The sequence below is a fragment of the Furipterus horrens genome, unplaced genomic scaffold (assembly GCF_987537825.1).
Source record: "Furipterus horrens unplaced genomic scaffold, mFurHor1.1.pri manual_scaffold_1, whole genome shotgun sequence".
In the NCBI taxonomy this organism is placed as follows: domain Eukaryota; kingdom Metazoa; phylum Chordata; class Mammalia; order Chiroptera; family Furipteridae; genus Furipterus; species Furipterus horrens.
Window position 1 is genome coordinate 207,445,590 of NW_028327171.1, and position 16,453 is coordinate 207,462,042.

A 16,453-nucleotide genomic window follows, 5' to 3' on the forward strand; every position below is an offset into this window, starting at 1 on the left:
TTAGCATTATATCCTCAAAAAATATGACAGCTTCAAGAAATAGACCCTTTTGCTAAAAAGCACAATAATTTAAGGTGGTGTTTTTACTAAGTGTGTTAGCTGTTATTCAGCACTGCTAAAACATTTAGGAGATCGTGTGTAAAATAATCTGCCATATACAGCTAGAAAGATTATTTATTTATTTATTTTTCACTTGAACAGACCATTTTGTTAGTGAATAATGTTACTTTTGAGACTTAGAGCATTTGGTCCATTAGATCATGTCAATCAACACATTTTTATAGAATGGAGCAGAATTTTGATGCAGTTTTCAAAATAGGATGAATCTACTCTATGAAAACCCATGTGGATAAGAGCATGACCCCTCATTTCAATTCATGCTTAGAAGTAGTCATTCTTGTCATCTGCTTAGAAATATGTTCATTTGTGGTAGACAAGGAGGAAGACATACTTTTGCACATGTGTTTGGACACTGAAATTGCAAAAGGTTTTTTATGATAATAGAAATAATTTTAATTTTCTTCCCAAATGTCCTCTTTGAATAAGACAAGGTATGAAAGAGAGCGCCCCCTCTGGTCAGACGTGTCCAGTTCTCAGCTGACTTGGGTGATGGGAGTCTCCTCTGAACCCAAAGGTCAGGTCTGTGAGAGCAGGTGCCTAGTCCCTGCTGTGCACTGATGTCTTCCTATGCCTGGGTCGGCTCATGACTCTTAGTAGGCACAAAATAAGTACATGATTAAATGACTGTATTTGTAGAGGAACACACAAATGTTGCCAGAAGGTGAAGAATTGTTAAAGCTCTACCGTAGGGTGAAAGCTATAGTAAAGCAAGACCCACTTTCAGAAGGAGGTAATTGGCTATGTCTGATCGTCCCATGCCAGTCACTGACAGTACTGCAGGCTGGCTTGTAAGGAGCAGGTCAGAAGGACGTTTCTAATAATTAGTCACTGAGCGTTAAGTAATTATTCTGTAAGTAAGAGGAATGTCTAGTTTCCAAACAATCTCCATTGCTAGGTGTTGCTTCTGTACCTCCTCCACTCTAGCTGTTTGAGGGTAACTTCGCTAAGGCATTCTCACTTATTGGTAATATGTCTTCACGCCTCTAGTTTTTAAAACATCAAGCCCTGGGCTAGAGCCTCGACTGGGTTCCACAAGAGCAGAATGAAATCATGCTGAGTAATGCCTTAAGTAGGAAAGCATTTCACACAGGAGAAAGGGAACCTTCTTGATGGTTCTTCCTAAGATTTTGTGGCCAAGGTCCTATTATCTTTACACTATTTGAGCAATCCAAGAATCCTTTGACCATGGCCTTGAAATTGGATTTTTTTTTTTTTTTTTTTTTTTGTAGATAGCAGGGAATAAGACACAGTTGCTTTACTGGATGCAGAAATTTTGACTATAAATCCATACACACACACACACACACACACACACACAGAGCACCATTTACATAAAATGACGTTCCAGCTGGTCAGGGTTCAGTCTCTCAGAATGTAACTGTGAGGCCCAAATAACCACAACCGAAGGCCATTAACTTATTATAAAACACACGAGTTTCCTTCCTTTGGACTTTATTAAAAGCTCATGAGACGTAATGTTTTGCAATCTCACAAAGATATGAATTTTAACCTCACAGTTGGGAGTGAGAAAGCCAAGCTGACCACCCAACATCAGCTGGATTGTCTAGTAAGCAGTTGCAGCCCATGTGTAGTAAAACAGAGGCACTGAAAAATGAGAGAAGCTCTGCTCTGATGAATTTATCTAGAATTCTGCTCTTTAAAAAATCTAGACATCGGTAACTTTAATTTTGGCGTACCGCCAAACCCTATGTTAGGTACATGATTTAGGGAGTTCTTCCCTTCTTTTCTTAGGGTCCATGGAGGTCTTCATCCTGCCAGGCCAGAAGTCCTTTCATAAACTCAGGGCACAGTTGTAAGCTCCAGAGAGCTCTTCAAGTTGCAAATGGATTTTTTATATGACTTTTTGCCACAACCCAAATGTGGGTCATGTATTGTACCCACTAGTGTGGCTTGATGGAGATCTCTATTTTAAAAGTTCTCATCTGCTACTCACTTGCACCTAAGACTGAAGCAGTGAAGCAAAACAATAACAGCAACAGCAATAACCCCAGAGCACTGGAAGAGTCCCTGGGCTAATTGCCTTGAGAAACTGTGCATTTATGCTGTTTGATTTGGACAGTGCTTTTTCCTGTCTCCCTTGCACACTGGGGGCAGGCTGTCATTTCCTGTGTCTGGAAGCTAGGAGTACTGAAGCGGTCTGTGCCTGGCTAAGTCCATGATGCCGACCTCAAAGGCTGCAGCCTCAGGGCTTAGGAAGACCAGCCAGTTTGGCTCTGTCCCATGGGGACCCAAGGTAAGGGTTGCTATATGATTTGCATAAGCCCTTCACCATGACTGTGACAATGTTCCAAGTGTATATACTTCAGGGATGATGGGAGAGCCTTTATCATCTGCAGAGAGTTCAAAGAAAAATCGCCACTGTTGGTAGAAGGTGCATTTCTGTCATGGGAAGCACAGGACGTGGGATCTAGACGTGACTAGACTTCTGTAACTTGACATCTTTCCCAGGCTACCTCAGTGGTGCCCCTTACCAAAGTCTGTGATCGATATGTAAACAAATTTGGGGTACATTCACTTTGCCTTCTCTTCCTCTGACAAGGGACAGTGTTGATGGGATTTGCTGATTGGATTTCCCCCCTAATAGTCCAGGATTGCTAGTTCTCTCTCTCCTCTATTTTTTATACTAAGTGATAAAATGTCTATTTGTGGTGCTGGGAGAGTTCCTCCAAGTAAAATTTGTATATCTTTTTAAAGAGGGAAAACAAGGCAGCTTCGAAATAGCCACCCAGTTGCTCCAGTTTCTCTAGGAAGCAATTCTTTGTATTAACAACAAAAGGATTTCTCTAATACTTTGTATTTTGATTTTTGAAATGAATCCTTCCCAAACACCTATAGCTTAGTGCCTTAATATCTTAACTGAGGAGGAGAAAGTTTTTCCCAATCCACAGCCAGCCCATGGGACAGTGAGTTCCTCAAGAGCAGAGTGTGGCTGGTGTGCATTTTGAGCTGGGCTCTCGAGCAGTCGCTCGATGGATGCTCAAGGCACTAACCTGGCCACTTGATGGATTATGTCACCAGAGGAAGCAGTTAAACCCCAGTGAAGCTGAATGCAGATTGGAACCTTCTCCATGTTCCTATCACTCTACTCTAGATTGCGCTGGAGGTGCTTCTATTTCATGATTATTCAAAACAAAAGTGTCCAAAAAGTAATGATTAAACACCTAAAGCAAGGGATGTAACAACTCTCAAGCGAGTCTTAGTGGGACTGAGAACATTTTTCTGTTTGAGACCGGTCCACCGCATTGTTGATTTTCCCCTTTTATGAGAGCTATTTTGGCGATGCATCCTGGGTCAAGTCCAAGTTTTCAGCAACAGACTTAGCCACTAGAGCATTTTTGTATTAGAGCAGCAGGATAAGGCGAGATGCCCGTGCTCAGGCTGGTGACAGACCTGGCAAAGGGTCCTCCCTCTCAGCCGTGTTATGGTCATTAACACAGGACAGAGCAATCTCATTATTCAGACAGAGGTGGCTGTAGAGATCGTCTCACATCACTGACAGCCCCAAGCCCCAAGTCGATTCTGGCTCCCGTCTCATCCAGCTGCGTTGCCACAGCTGGTTTTTTAAAAAAATTATTTATTTTTATAACTCTTAGATTTTGGTTAAAAATTATCTTAGGCTCTCTTGAGACTAAAGATAAATCTGACCTTACTTGTATTCCCAGGGCTGCATAATTCTTGCCAACTCTACTTACAGGCCAACTTGGAGCCTAGGACTCTGGTTGGATTCTAAAGCCTGCAATGTGGGGGTGCAGTCGTGGCAAGACGACCAGAGGACCTAGGTGCCCCACTCTTATATTCCCCAGGCTCCTATTTCAAATAATCTGGTAGCCTCTGGGCCTCCTCTAATGGGCTGGGAGGCCCGGGCTCAGTTCCCTCCTATGTACATCAACTTAGGAGCAAATGATCAGGGACCCTTCTGATACCGTCTTGATGGTTTCTGCTGACTTTTTTCCTGTCATTGTAATGACATCTAGTTAGAGAGGTAGGTTTATCTTGATTTTTCCTGCAAGACATACAGTGAGTCCAAATGAATGCCTCACTCTCTTGGTATCTATAAAACATAAATTGCTAGTGAAATTTCTCCAAAATCACAGTTACTTTTAGTCCTGGTGTTTCTAAGAAATAATTTAATTCTCTAAATAAAAAGAGGAGAAATTGATCTACAAGGATTTCTCCTTCACAGCATTCAAAACCATGAAATAATAGATTATTACTTGTTAAAATCTTTAGAGGAGATGATGAATTTTTATATTTTCTGTATTGTCATGTGTTGCTGTGTGCTTTTTAAAAGCTCTCGGTTTGTAAAGTTTTGACCAATAAATGTGTTTTATGCCTGAGTTATAAATGTGTGGATGTGGTGTTTAACCTGCGCGGAATGATTTTCCTTTTATACACCTTGGCAAGGCTGCGTTAGCTTGGGCTTGTGTAGGAATCTAATCAAGGGAATGACCTTGACATTAGGAGCGTTGCAAATGCTCATACTGAAGAGTCAGTCTTTTCATTCTTTTGTCGCCGTAAAGGACAGGACAGAGAGCAGGGGCAGGGGTAAGTGAAAACCGCTGGGAAAGGGGGAAGCCCGAAAGGGGGCAGCGAAAGAAAACAAGCCAGGAAATGGCCGTGGTCTCACGTGGTGGGGGGGGGGCGGGGGCTGGCGGGGGAGTCCTCTCAGAATCCGAAATCCTCAGAAACCGGTGGAGGCGCATAGCTGGCACATTCGGTGAATCACTGCTAGTGGGCACGGGGTTTCTTTTGGGGTGATGACGATGTTCTACAATTAGATCGCGGTGATGATTACAGCTCTGTGAATACCTACACTAAACACCTCCTGGCTCTGGGCTTCGCATGTGCGAATTTGGCGGTCTGTGAATTATATCTCAGGAAAGCTGTTTCATAAACTCGGGTCAGCCATACAGCATAATAGAAGCAGCTAAACACTTAACTTCCTTTTAAAAATGTGGCAGAAGTGGCATTGCCTCCCTTCGATGTCAGCACTTTGTACATTAAAGCTTAGACCTTGGTTTTTGAGAACTGTTGGTGTTTCTGGTGTTCTTTATCAAAGTAGGTATTTTTAATACTCTTTTTGAGTATTTTATTGGATAAAGAACATGCTGTTTTATTATTGTGTAAAAGTGTTTGACTTTAATTTTCCCCAGTATTTTATGAATACTGCAGCATATGCTAATTAAATGTTATATAAAAATAGCACTCAGTATTTATTGCCCACCTACAATGTGCCAAACATGGGGCTAAATACTTGATATATATTAAGACACTGAGCTCTTAAAATAGCCCTATGAGGTTGGCACTATTTTTATACCACAGGAAAATGGGCCTCAGAGGGGCTGAGAACTTGGCCGAGGCAACCCTGACTGGGGTGGTGCCAGAGTCCTCCGGCCAGAGTCCTCACTCTTAAGTATAGGACTCGAGAGCCCTGGGGTGTCTGCGATCTCTGTCACTAACTTGCTGTGTGACTCTAGGTATGTGACCTTGTATTGTTCACCTATTAAAGGAGAGGGCGGGGCAAGATCTCTGTGGTTCTTTATGGGTCCACCTACTGGTGATTTTATTTCTCTATTTCTCAGTACCTGCCTTTCCACGTACCCCCAAAACCAGTGGGCACAGGAGCCATCCTCAGCAGTAAGAGCAACCGTGGGGATCTCTTGTGAGTTGGCACAATGTTGTGTCCATTATTAGAAAGACAGGGTAAGAAAGTTTCACAAATTGACTAATATTTGTTGTCAAAGTTAAACATTTAAGATGTTACATTAAGAACACCTGTTTAGCTAAAAGTCTTTTAATTTTTTTGGTCACTGTTACTACATGGAGCATTGGCTAGGGAAAGATAATTTCTCCAAACTGATTTTAAAGTTTATTTTATTTCTCACATGCATATTTGGACATGCATGCTTCTAAGTATTTAAAAATGACCTCCCCCATGATTGCTGCATGTTCCAAATTGAAGGAGAAACTTCTCCCATTTCTTTCCTGCCTTTTCCAGTTCCCCAATCTTTAAAAATTCTAGGGAGATAGAAAATGTGATCTTTAGTTCGACCCAGCATTGACATTTTATGTGTAATGCTGAAATAAAGGAATGCTATAATCTATCTTAGATTGGGTGACTGTACAAGAGCAGGATCATAATATTTCAAATTCACTTAACTTGAAAATAATATTGAGTCCATGAATATAGAATGTTCAGTCATATTAAATAATTTTAGTGGGATTTGCAGAAGGGTTTATATATTTTATACAGATATATATATATATTCATTGCTGTTCTTGAAATAATACCCAAATAAAGGAAATTTTAAATCAGTGGAATAAAAGCAATGTAATTAATTTGGAAACTAGGTGTACTTTTAAAGATGAATTTTATTTCTATTTTGAGTAATATATAGTTTATTGAACTTAGTGCCATTATTATTATAAGGAAACATGGGAGATGACGTAGTGACATTTGACAATATTTCTTCAGGAAGCAACATACTTCGCTGTTTCAAACCAGTTACCCTCACCTTAAAAAAGTGCCTGAGCCTTGGCTGGTGTGGCTCCAGAGAGTGGGTGACCTTCCCAGCCAGGAGGGCCTTGATCACACTCCAGCCACACACCTTCTCTTTTCTACCTTTTTCTGTTATATCACTTTTTTAATAAATATATTTGCTTTGGTTTTATCCATAATCCAGAAAAGAAAGAAAATCAAAGCTAGAGAAGAGGAGAATTGAATTGCAAGAAGCAATTGAGAAACTTACTTCCTGTCAAAGGTCAAGTCAAGGACGATGAAAGTAGGGAAGAGTTGAAAAGGACACGAGGAGGCGTTACTGAGGAGGAGGGACACAGTGCTCGTTCTGTTGATGGACCTCTCACGTTCCATTCTGTGGTGTTTCATTTCAGAGAGAGGACAGAAACACACCTGTTGCTTCCAGAGGGAAAAGCTACCGCAGAGATGCCCCCCCTCCCCCACTTCCTGACCATGGGCAACAGCAGACCCCCCATATCACCCTGCCCAGGCTCTGTAGCTTCAGCTTCACTGGAGAGGACACTCCAGCGTCATCGCAAGATGTCGATTCAACACGGGAGGAGACAGATACCGTGTCACTCCCGAGTCGGACTGCACAACCATTCTCGGTGCTGCAGATAGACTCTTAAGAAGCTACACCATCGTCTCTCGAGAGGGACGGCTGCCGACGACGTCCAAAGATGAAATAGTCAAGTGAAAACAGAACAGTAAAACTGCGTTTGTTCCAATCGGCATAGGCTTTAGAACTTTGTATATTTGGAACTATATGTTTACACTGCTATTGCTGAGCGTTCCATGAAACAAACTATTGGGACGACTTCGCTGCAATTGCTGAGTGTAGATGTTTAGGTGACGGAGCTCATGGAAGCAGTGTGCCCTGATGGTCACCTTTGGCCACAGAACACACTATTTATAAGGAACTGTGACTGTTGAACTCTCTGTTCACTCTGAGTCTGTTACCACATCATTTTGGCCTGACCTGATTGCAGAAGTTATTTCCCTTTCCACATCTTGATAGGCTTAGGAACTGCCCCAGGGCCCTTATTTCAAAGGAGAAATCCGTCCTGCCTGTGATTTCTCTTTGCTCTGGGCACTGGTTTTTGTGAAATACGCATGCAGCGACTTCAGTCTGATCCTCTGTCTGGGTTATATAATGCCTTTCCTGCTAATTCCCTGAGTTCCATCAGGAATAGTTCTCTGCCAGAGTTATTGGCAAGAATCCACTGAAGAATTACTCTCAGCTTTGTTTGTGGTTACTAGATTCAATTGGAATTTCCTGCAACTTCTAGTCATTCAAAGATATTCATGGAGGGGCTGAGGCCTAGGCTGCAAGGTGTGTTTCTGCCTATTCTTGCAAGAAGAAGTCAGGATGCAGAGTGGATGAAGATGCTCAGGGCCCCGTTCTTCTGAATGCCTTCCCAGTCAATTGAATGATTTTGATCAAGCCCTGGGTGAAAAGAACCAATGTGTGGGACCTGTGAGCTGCCCTCCTGGGGTCCCTTAATTAGAAAAGTGTCTCATTGGAAACAAAGGGAGGCAAGTGTCAAAAGAGCAGCCCCTGCCCAGAGCTTTGGCTGTGTGGACAGAGACATTCGTGCCTGTGGATCCAATAGGAGCCACGGAGGGAATGGAATCACTTGAGCTTGTGATGAGGAAGACTTCGGTGAGCATGAAGGGAGGGCTTGGGTAGAAGAGTCAGGTTGGGGTGGCCAACTTGTCCTGGTTTGTCTGGAACTTTCCTGGTTTTAGCAGTGAAAGCTCCCGTCCTGGGAATCCTGTCAGTCCCAGGCAAAGTGGGTCGGTTGGCCACCCTCCGTAGGAAGGCAGAGCTAGACACTCTCTCCACCTTTGGGAAGGATGGCAGGGTTTGTTTTTTATTATTATTTTTTTAATGACCCAGAGAGCAGATTTTAAACTAATTATTGGAAAATAAATAATTTTTCTATGATCTCTGAAGTTATATGGTTTTACACACCCTATGTTTTGCATATGTGGTTACATATCCTATGATAGTCTGAAGTTTCCCAATTACTGGGAGCTCCAAGTGAATGACAGACAGGTTTAAGGTTCTGGAAGGTCTCCATACGTTTGAGTGACATTCTGTCATAAGTTCCTCGCCATGCATTATTTTGTCCGAATTAGCGTTACTCAGTGACTGTGACCGTCTTTTCTGGGTTTCAGTTTTTCTCTCCACAAGGAGAAATGATTTTCTCCTATAATGGATTTCAAGAATATTTTTTAAAGATTTTATTTATTTATTTTTAAAGAGAAGGAAAAGGAGAGAGAAAGAGAGAGAAAAACAGCAATGTGGTTACCTCTCGTGCGCCCCCAACTGGGGACCTGGCCGGCAACCCAGGCATGTGCCCTGACTGGAAATCAAACTGGCGACCCTTTGGTTTGGAGGCTGGCACTCAATCCACTGAGCCACATCAACCAGGACTCAAAAACGTTTTTAATAAAGGGTTGCCCACCACCTGGGACTGTTGATACCCAAGATATACTTAGAGGTCTGAAATTTTAAGAAATGCCCTCATCTTTTAATAGCATTTACTAGTTTTTATTTTGCTTTGTTCTCCCTTTTACCAGTTAAAAATATATATATTTAAAGGTTACTTACTTATTTCTACTTTGTTTCCCAAAAGGACCATAGGAAGAATAGCTGTGTTAGAGACTTCATGATCTAAGTTGTCACATAAGGTAATAGAAGTGATGATTGAATATAAGAATATCAAATTTATCTGAGTATTTACTTAAAATAACAAACTCATTTCCCCTCTACAGAAGATACACTGAATGGTAGTCACCGATGCATTTACCTCTTTGCCACAGTTAAAAGAGCACATTTAACCTTGGAACACTGCTTCTTAAATGTGTTTGTATGTCCTTCCCACTCCAACTACCTTGGCAGATTTAACTTGGGCAGAAGTTGAACTCTCCTCAATTGGAGTCTCAGGTTACATGACCACGATCAAATTCCTAAAGAAATGAACCTTTGCCTTGGGAAGCATCTGTCCAAAGTATTCTTTCCCCAGTGACCATTGTTGAGACTAGTTCTAGAAAAACGATAGACTGCTTCAAATCAATTCCAGCTCCAGAGACTCAAAAAAGCATTAGATCTTTAACCAGCGAAGTAATAGTATACCCAATAGAAATGCTGGCAACCTCATGCTTATTTCATCATGGTGGCAAGAAAATGTCCCCAGAGCTTTGGAAGTCACATGTGTACTGAAGGGAGGAAGGAGAAAGGAGTCCACTCTCCTTTACTTTATAAGAACCACATTATCTTTCCCAGAATCCCTCCTGCAAACTTTCCTGACATCTCATTGGTCTGAATGGAGTCGCATGGTGACGGGAAAATGATTGGCTTTCCGTTCTCTACAAGGGGTAGGCATGGAGTCAGCAAACCTTTTCAATGCAGACCTTAGACGGTAGATAGCTTAGTCTTTCAGGCCATTTGGTCTCTATCACAGCTACTCAACTCTGCATGTGGTGCAAAAGCAGCCAGAGATAACGTGTAAATGAATGAATGTGGCTGTGTGCCAATACAACTTTATTTATAGACACTGAATTTTGAATTTCATGTACTATTCATGAAGTGTTATTTTTCTTTTGCTCTTTCTCAACCATTTAAAAATGTGGTCACAGGCTCTTCATGTGTGGAGGAGGGGGGTGGCCCTGGAGGCCCGCCACAGTGCTGCTGCTGATAGGCTCTGTACCTTGAACGTAGAATATTGGAGTGTGATGACAAGCTCAGTCTATCAAGCCAACTTTAATTTTCCTGAGATCACCAAGAACAGTCAGCTTCCAAATCATGTTCTTTGTCATAAACAAGTTGAAGTTTACCAGATATCTTTAACTCAAAAGAGCTGTATTGCTGATCTTCCGGGCAAGGAGGTATTATAAAGTTTACATATTTTGTTTTAAGTTGTCCTATAATGGCTGTAAAAACTGGGTCCAACTCTATATGAAAAAAATTTAGAATAAAGTTCAGAATTGTAACCAGAAAATTACTGGCACTGTAACACAGACATTTTCATAATTGCTCAAAGGCCTATTTGCCTTAGCTTCATGAAAACTCAGAGCTAACGCTACACTAGATGCTAGTTAAAACAGGAGAGAAATATGTTACATATGTTGATCTAATGATTATTCTTTTTGAAAATATCTCTAAAATGTTCCCTATTTATTCCCTTAGAAACTTTGTATTTGTTCTCTTTTGAATTTTACAGTTAATTTTATAATTATATTGTGTGTATATGTATTTGCATATAAATATAAAGGTATATATTATAAACATGCATGCATACATATGTATATATATATATATATACCCACAAACACATAATTATAATATGATAATATATACATATAAACATTATGTATTATATATGCATATGTAATATATATTACATGTGGTTTAGGACACTGTTCTTAAAAAAAAGGAATTTATTGAGTTATGTAGATGAAAAGTGTAGGGATTCAGGCATAGACCTAGGTGCTCAAATGATATCATCAGAACTCAGTCTTGCTCCTTCTCTCTTCTCTTCTCCCCGCTGTAGACTTCACTCTTCCACTCCCTTCGTGGTAGGAAGATGGGCACCAGCAGCCTCAGGCACACATCCTACCAGGTCAGCTGCCCAGAGAAAAAAGACCTGCTCTTTTTGGGGGGATCGGGCTTCATTGAACTGACTTGGATCATGTGTCCACCCCTGAACACATCACTGTGGTCAAGAGGTTGGAATATGCTGAGTAGCCCGGCCTGGCCTGGGTTGTGCAGTTGAATGTCCCCTCCTAGAGCTGGGGCTATTGTTGGGTCGGCTGGTTTCCCTGAAACACATGGACAGAAAATAAAAGATAAGCAGTTCCCAAAGGAAAATCAGGGTGACTGGGTCTTGGGAAGACGCAAACAATTGTTTAGCACAATGTTAACATTTGGCTTTCAACAAAGGAATCAGAAAGAGAATAGAGAGATTTGAAGAAAATAAAAATAAGGATTGGAAAAACCACTGGAATGTAAAGGATATGTATTATAGTTAATTGGGCAAGGTTAGTGGTTCATAATCTTGGCAATGCATCAGAAAAATATAAGTAGTTAAGAAAAAACAGAAACAGATTTCTGCACCCGACCCCAGATTGACTGAATCAGAATCTGAGAGCACAGTCTGGGATTCTGTACATTTTTAAATCCCTCCAGGCAATAGGTATGCAGTCTACCCAGAGCCTTGCTTTGGAAACCACTAAATGAGGTCGCATTAGAGCGTGTTAAGCTAAGCTGCCATAGCAAAGACCTCAAACTACAGAGGCCTAAATAAGGAGGTAATTTTGTTCTCACATGATAGCCTGGAGGCAAATGGTCCAAGATGATGGGTATGTTCAGTTAAAGACCCATGTCCCTCTGTCTTGTTGTTCCACCATCCTCTAGAGGGATGCCGTAGTTGGAGCTTCTGCCATGTCTACATTCCAGCCCATGGGAAAAATAAAGATAGGGCTGAGCAGCACCGAGTTTTATGTCAAGGCCAAGGCTCAGAAGTACAGACATCACTTCCATTTTCATTATATTGGCCTGAACTTAGTCACATGATATAGCAGACTGCGAGGGAAGCTGTTGAGGTAACAGAAAACTGGATAGTCTTTCTCTTGCCCAATTACTGTATTTTTCATTCCATAAGATGCCCTTCCTTTTTCCCCAGAAGTGGGGGGAAATGTCTGTGCGTCTTATGGAACGAATATTGCGTCACATCCCATGATGTGTATTACCTCACCTGTCAGCAGTGGTGGCAGCTGTTAGAAGAGGAAGCAGTGGGCCCACGTGAAACCCCTGGGGATGCTTAAATGTCCCACTTTACTGGTGAATCTCAGGGCATCTGGTCAGTATGACGATAGTGAAGAAAGTGATATCAGTGATTGTGAGCAACTGAGTTTCATAAATTCTGACACTAGCGATGCTGAGTTCTTGGGGTTCCCAGAAAACTAGAAGAGTACTTGAACCTTAAAGCCTCTCCTTATTTGTTAATGATACATGATGACGGTTCTTAATACTGCTGTTAACTGCTGTTCACTTTACATGGTGGAAATATTATTCTGTTATATTTTATTAAATATTTTAGTACACCATTTGGTTCAGAATATTTTTTTTTCTTTTCCTCCTCCAAACCTAGGTGTGTCTTATGGTCAGGTGTGTCTAATAGTACAAAAAGTGTGTGTGTGTGTGTGTGTGTGTGTACACACACATATATACATAAGTAGTTAAGTGGGCATATGACACCTAAAAATTAAACATTTATTACTTTCAGTTAAACACAACAAATTGAATGCTTACATTAATCTTTATTTCTTCATGAAAATCCACTGAAACGAGAATAAAGAAATAAAAATGGTAAAAAGTCAAAGAGAACAGGGGAAGAGTAAGAAGAGAAAGTGGTGCCAACACTATTTTGCAAAATGAAAAACAGATGGACACGTGGTAGCTGACTTGGCAGAGCTGAAAAAGCAAAAACTTAATGCCAGAGACAGTCAAGGCAGAGAGTCCAGTAAGAAGCTGATTTCTTCTGCAGAATCTCAGGCTGAGTCATGGAAGACACCCCTTATTTAAAATCAGATGTGGTGGGAACCAAAACCAGAGAAGAGCTGAAAGTGTCTTTAAGGGGCAGCCTTCCAGGTTCTCTGTGCTAACTCCTGCAGCCTGTCCATCCCCTACCTGAATAGAGCACCAAAACCTTGCTCTGGAAATTCTAGAGAAAGCCTGAACTCTGGGATACGAGGCTCAAGAGATGACGATGGAGTTCCCACCATTAAAGCCGACTCAGAGGAACTCTTCGTGTTCCCATAGCTTTCTTCTCTCACAAGGTTCCCATAATCTTGGGGAGCCAATGTTCTACTGGCCCCACAGCAGAGTGGAGAAGTCCTCTCGGGGGAAGTCAATCAACCCAAGAGAGAAGACCTACTGATTCCCACCCTTTTGAGTCCCCATCTGTCACCATAGAATGAGGCCCACCAATGAATAAACTCCGTCTATTTACACAGAGCTGCCGGTCAGCTTTTTAGTGGCCGTCGCGGGCATCCGAGAATCATCAGACATTTGAAGAAAGCCTTCAACAGGAGGGGCCATGACAAATGAGGAACGCAGGGAGATGGCGACAGGGTGTGAAAACCTAATTTACATCTTTAGAGAAATAAGAGAAAAATTTGCAACAATAAAACGAGCAGAATGCTATGCAAAAGGAATTTGGAAAAAAGAAAGTGACGTAACTATACAGGGATGATGTGGGGAGGAGAAAAACAGGTACAGGAAAGTATGAAGGAATCATACCCTCCTACTGCATAGAAGAGACCCAGTGGATAGTCTAAAATAAAAAAGTCAAGAGATAGTAACTTAAGCGTGTAACTTAAACTACAGACAAAAATACGTAGAGAAAAACCTAAATAAGTTGAAAACTGTCGAGTGGAAGCGGGAGTTGAAGGGGAAGCAGGAAACTACTGTTTTCATTATAAACCAACACTTGGCTTACTTATTTGATTTGCTAACCCATGTTTATGATCATATTAAAATATATTGCAACGTTTTTATTAGTTTTACTATTTTAAAACATATGTACTTTTAAAGTAATAAAAAATGTTAATACTTCATTTCCAAAAGAAAACCAATTTACCCTAGAAAAGATTTTAAAAAGTCACCCATTCTGACTTTGGGCCATGTTCATCTTCACCTGTTGGTTCCCATGGCAGGCAATCAGCAAGCATTTGCCAGGTGCTGTACCTGCTGTGTGCTTCCCGGCCTAAAAGAAAACCCTATTCACTGAAGCTCCCTGACAAGCACGCCCCGAATAGGCAAAAGTCAGAAAAGGGATAAACCTATTGGGGTTGTGGGTAAATGCTCACCATATGGAGCCCATGTCCATGACACGCTGTTCTGTCGGTCTGCATGGATCAAGGCTGATTGCAAGTGTGAAGGTCAGCGAAGCACAGGGGTGCCTCAGGGTCAGAGGGAAGTAATACTCCTTCCCACGTCCTTTAGCGTTGGCACTGCCCCCCCCCCCAAAACCAAGTTATTATACAGGAAATAAAGTTTACTGCTTAACTGCAATCCCAATGGTTTTTTGTTGTTGTTGTTTGTTTGTTTTGAGAGATAGATACTGGCGTGTGCCAATTCACACAGCCATGTGGTGGCAGGGTCGGAATTCGGAACTAGGTCTCCAGGATCACTCCACCACCCCGAGTGAGGAGGCGTGCTTATCCCTCCCAGCTCCCGGCTCTCATCTTACACCTCCCTCCGAGCCTGCTGGACAATGATGAACTTTCATCGCCGAGGCGGGGTGGTGGGAGGAGGGAGTAGTGGGGTGATGTGAGGGAAGGATGCTTTGGCAACCGCAGAACGAAAAGCCGGGAGGAGGGTGGCTGGGCCAACTCAGATCTCTTTATTCGTGGTCTGTGAAGATGTGACAGGACCCGAGGAGCCAGAGCAGAAGACAGTGGCTGCATTGTCCTGCCGGCCTGAGGCCCCCATGCGCTTCCTCACCATTCGATTCTTTGGCCTCCGGAACTCCGCTAGATGGCATTGTGCTGGTGCCCTGCGCTCGCTCGCTGCCTATGGTGAGAAAATGGGAAAGGGTCTGCGGGGGAGCAGGCGGGGCTCCACCCAACCGTGTGGGGCACTTCTGCGTGTCCCCTCAACTTCCGGACTGTTTGTCTGAAACTCTCCACCCTGAAACTCCTGGTGAGGACGTGGTATTTCTTTCCACTGGGGAAAAAGAAATGTGCCTGTGGTCAAATAGTTTGTGTGCTTTTAAGGGAATGGCTGATCTTCCCTTGTAATGTATGTGTTTTTTGTTGTCCAAAGACTTAAACAGTTTCCCTAAACTGTAGTCATTATTTCTCTGAAGCTTTGTAAAATCAGAATATACAGGGTGTGGAAAATGTAGGTTTACAGTTGTTCATATGGAAAATAATACAATAACTAATAAATAATAATACGAGAATAACCTGCGTTTTGTGTCCTCATGGCTGTAAATCTGGTTTTCTTCCCACCCTGTGTTTTCCTGCTTTTCTTCCTCCCTGGCTGGTGTGACTTCGCTCCGCAGGAACTTCATGACAGGTGGTAGCATCTAATGGTGTCAACAAAATCTACCCTACATCATAATTATCTAACGTCTTACTTCTTCTTCTGGATGTTTAGCTTTCTGGGGCCAGGGATTACATCTGAATGAGGTTCCCACCCTAATGGTGCAGAGCACAGTGCTGATTGAATGAAAACAATCAGCCCGTCGTTATTGGTAACTGATAAAACAATGACGAAGCAATGTATGGCTTCATAGAGAACCTGAATAAATGAAAAAAAATCAACAAATAGAATTCTATTTCATTATTGTTCACTGATAGAGGCAGAACGAAGAAGCAATATGCTGTTTCAGAGGGAACTTGGGGCCCTTGATTTAGTCAATAGACAATAATCTATTAACGTATCAATTATTTTTAATGAATGCTTCTGACTGAACCTGGAATTAGGGCACCTGGACTGTAATCCCAGCTCTGCGAGCAAACTGTGGAAACTTGGCCAAGTCACTTGAGCCTCTGAATATCAACTTCCTCCCTTATACAATGAAGGGATTGAAGTCATTATTAGATCATCAGCAAAGTTCCTTCCAGCATTTGCATCCACCAAGTGAGGGCCTGGCTGGGTCACCTTAATGCCTTGGGCACAGTGGACCTCAGGAAATGCCTGTGAGTTAATTGAGGGAGTTCATGAGGCAGTTTGACTTTAACATTGTTTATTTTGGAAACGCTGTCTTTATTGATAAT

The 16,453-nt window shown here is 42.0% G+C and overlaps 1 long non-coding RNA gene across 2 annotated transcripts; it reads left to right on the forward strand.

The window, feature by feature from the left end:
• Positions 1-5,728: 5,728 nt before the first annotated feature.
• Positions 5,729-15,531, forward strand: LOC150022717 (uncharacterized). 2 transcript variants are annotated; one of them, XR_016509667.1, is made up of 4 exons: positions 5,729-5,844; positions 9,301-9,355; positions 11,218-11,286; positions 15,092-15,531. It is a non-coding gene; the product is annotated as an uncharacterized LOC150022717 (long non-coding RNA). The 2 variants fall into 2 exon arrangements; XR_016509666.1 differs by lacking the exon at positions 15,092-15,531 and having other exon boundaries at positions 11,218-12,352.
• Positions 15,532-16,453: the final 922 nt, after the last annotated feature.